Raw genomic sequence first — 3,806 nt, 5'->3', positions numbered from 1 at the left:
TTCTCCGGTTATTTTTTAAGATTATATTTTAAGAAGCACAAAAGCTCATCATATTTATTTAATGGGAGTGAATAAAATGATGGTGGTCGCTGTCCTTGGTCCTGAACTCTGCTTGAATTTCGTGAATCGTTACAGTGACCTCAAGACCACACAACCACACACACACACTTTCTGCACACATCACCCACACACACACACACACACACACACACACACACACACACACACACACACACACATCACACACACACATACCAGAGATATACTGTGTTGGATCTGGTGTGATTTGGATTCAACATGACTCGTTCGTGTCTCACATCGATCATGCAGAATGGGGATCCTCGCGCGCATGTGTGAAAGTGTTGGTGTGTTAGAGAGAGAGAGAAAGAGAGAGAGAGAGAGAGAGCGGTAGTTGAAATGCGCGGTGCATTCTTCAGTAGAGAGTGGAGAGAGCAGCCATCCGCAGCTCAGCGAAATTGCTCGAAATATTAATCCAAACCTTTCAGCGCGCGGGGAAAGATCTGATAAATACCTTTTTTTTCTGCAAACAAAAAGCTCGTCTCTGTTTTTTTTGACTCGATAGGAAGTCCGAAGCCTCTCCTTTCCAATCCGCATTGAAGCTGGAAGTTGTGTTGCCCGGAGCCTCCGGGGAGTCTTGTACCTTCCCAGCCCCGTTTGGGGGGTTGATTTGTCCCCCTGTGGAGTGCGCAGCCTTTCATCATCAGCCCGGAGGATCCACAGCGCAGAAGCTGCGATTTTAGAGAATTATCAGTACAATGGTAAGATCCAATAATCAACTATAACTTTAATGTATCGAATCAAGCTTGCATTTTGCATTTTTTTTGCGTTGAGCTAGTCTTGGAGGATGTTTAGAGGCGGGGGGATTGGATAAGCATGCCGGGGATCTTGCGGCATGTGTCGGCTGGGCTCAGTGAGGAGGTTCCCTTCTTTTCTTGTGACACCTCACATCGAGCAGATTGCACAATTACTGCAAAACATAAACCATCGATGGAGGATTGCAGAACACATTGCACGGGATTATTAGAGGTAATGAGCTCACTGACACCCACTGCATGTTCTTTAACATGTTGACTAAAGGGTATAGCCTTTATATTTGCTCATATGCATGAGGAGGGTTAACATCTTTAAGCCTCTCAAGGCGGTTACTGAATTATGATGAAGTGCAAAGGAAGGTCATACATGATGCTTAAAAATGATGTCAAAATGCTCTTACATGATGGAGACGTCGATTCCTCCTACATGCCAGTCAACATGCATTTTAACAGCACAGGATCTGCAACATATACACATTTGCAGGAATTAAATTAACCAACATTATGTCAATACCAGCTTCCCGTTTCGTGTATTTAAGGATGTAGTAATTGGGTGTTTGTGTTCCTGAAGATCAATACAATCCAGGCTCTTTGAGTGAAAACTGTGAGTGACCTTGTGATGCATCCCCACTGTCACTGAATCAGCTGATTTATCTTCCAGATGTGTGAGAGGATCACAACAAAATATCAGCATTTTTATCAGTTATTGGCCTCTGTGAGAGCCGCCTCTCTGCACCTCTTGGTTTTGGATGTATGGCCAGAAAAAGGTGTGTGAAGTTGTGTGTGTGTGTGTGTGTGTGTGTGCGCGTGTGTGTCGCTGGAGGCTGATTTAAAAAAAAAAAAAAAAAAAGCTTCTTGTTGAGCTCTTTGTTTACATTTTTTGAATGCTCAGCTGCTGCTTCATTCACAGAGAACGATGAATGAGTGCCACATCCGCCCTGAATCCGGATTCAAGGCCAAACAGGTGCTTTGAGTATGGTTAAGTAAAAGAAAAAACAAGGCGATGACATCAGAGTTTGCAGAGCTGAGCAGGTTTATCCTAAAAGACAACACTGTGTTTGTGTAAAAGTACAGTTCACATGTGGTTTATCACAGGTTCCAGTTTAGATCTGCTTCACTTAAGGGACACAAACATTTACACAGTCTGTCATCAGGATGCTGCAGTGAGTAAGTATCAGAGACGACGAGCTCCTCTGTCTCTCGAGTCTCTGTGATGCTGACATTTAAACGGCACCAATTAGTCTTGTTGTGTTGGCGGGAGCGGCAGAGGAGAGAGAGAGAAAAGTGAGGGAGGGGAGGACATCAGGCGCCGTGCCCGGTCTCAGCACGGAGACCTTGTAACACACCCAGAATCAGGAGCGAGCCGAGTGTCGTTTAGTCACAGCGAGGAGATGCTGATGCAAAAAGATGCAACTTTTATTTTAATGAAGGCGCTTGTTTTGAGCACAGACCTTTTTATCCTACTGTACGTCGGGTGTGTTTATTGTATATAGTGTTACATGTTGTCTTGTTGTATGCACATTACATTTACTTTAGTAGGTTATTGGATACGTGCTTTTACTAATACTTGTTTTTTTTTTTGGTTCATTGTTATGTCTGCTGCTCCACGTCTGTCCTACATGAGATACATTTCTTATATTAACCAAATGCTGCTTTATGTGTATCCTGCATGCTTTATGTATTTTCTCCTGTGGCTGCTCACCTGTCTGCTTAATTACTGTCATGATATTTCTATTTTTGTAGCTTTTAGCAATGTTTGAATAAAATCTTTTATCAAATCTGGCCAGGGACAACAGATGAAAATTAGACTTTTGGCTAACTCTGGCATATTTAACAAAATGTTTATTAATATGCATTTATGCATTTAATAAATAAATAAATGAGACACTCTGTGCCTAGGTTTGTTGTCTCCACTAAAACAAAAAGCTTGAAAGAACACAGTTTTATATTTGACCTCCATGGTTCTCAAAACTGCTCTCCAAAAACACATTAAAGTAACTCATGTCATTCCGGGCATAGCACTATTTTACCTGATGTCTAGTATAAAACATTAATGTTAGACCACCGTGCACAGTGTGTGCCTGTGGCCGACCAGTGTGGAGACTCATCCCTCTAATCCCCGTTTCCACCAAGCGGTCCGGTTCGGTTCGGTATGGAACCTATTTGTGTTTCCTTACAAACGTTTGGGTCTTAGTAGTAGATCAATAAGTCTTGAACTGCTCCTGTCTCATCTGCCTCATCTAAAACGTATTTTATTTATCAAAAAGTTAGGTGGGGGGAACTTTCATGTAAAATCAAAGCTGTTTTTTTTCTCAGAATCTTCAATCCAAAAGGTAGGGATAAAATGCTACTTATTAAGGTCAATATGATTAAAAAAAAGCTTATTCAGAAAAGGTTTACCGATAATTGAATTTACATTGATGACAAAGTAAAAAATTTGCAAAATACTGATTTGTCTTTGACTATGTGTGACGGGGTTAGGGTTACAAACAACAGAAAACATGCTGATTTAGCCTCTGTCAAAAGTTTGGAATGCTACCAAAATAACAGATTCATACAGTCCTACTTTTTCTGCTACCTTTCAGTTTGGGGTGCCCAGCGTACAGATCCGACCCTAAAGGTTGGAAGTAGACACAAAGCAGTTCGTCCAGATCCTTTTTAGCCTCGTTTCCGTCCGGTCCGGTTCGGTTGCATACGGTGCTCAGTGTTTCCACCGTCAAAAAGTTTGGAATGGTTCCAAAATAAAGGGATCCGTACCGTCCTACTTTTTTGGAACCCTTCTGTTGGGGTGCCTAAAGGGTCCCTTGTTTACTGTGTCCTGATCTTATTCTTGAACATTGAACTTCATTAATAGCGGGCTACACTTTGAATGGGGTGCTGTGATAATAATAATAAACTTTATTTGTATAGCACCTTTCATACAAGTATTGCAGCTCAAAGTGCTTTACAGCAGAGCAAGACATAAAAAGAGCA

At 41.7% G+C, this 3,806-nt stretch overlaps 1 protein-coding gene across 2 annotated transcripts in view; it reads left to right on the top strand.

Annotated features, from left to right (window-relative positions):
* Positions 1 to 423: 423 nt before the first annotated feature.
* The window catches only part of adcyap1r1b (adenylate cyclase activating polypeptide 1b (pituitary) receptor type I), a 36,709-nt gene continuing 33,326 nt past the window's right edge, over positions 424 to 3,806 (top strand). For both annotated transcript variants that reach the window (XM_061034654.1, XM_061034655.1), the window contains exon 1: positions 424 to 779. The gene's annotated coding sequence lies outside the window, so the exon portion shown is untranslated. The remainder of the gene's footprint in view (positions 780 to 3,806) is intronic.

The sequence above is a fragment of the Labrus mixtus genome, chromosome 3 (genome assembly GCF_963584025.1).
Source record: "Labrus mixtus chromosome 3, fLabMix1.1, whole genome shotgun sequence".
NCBI classification, from domain to species: Eukaryota; Metazoa; Chordata; class Actinopteri; order Labriformes; family Labridae; genus Labrus; species Labrus mixtus.
This window is presented reverse-complemented; position numbering and strand designations above follow the sequence as displayed.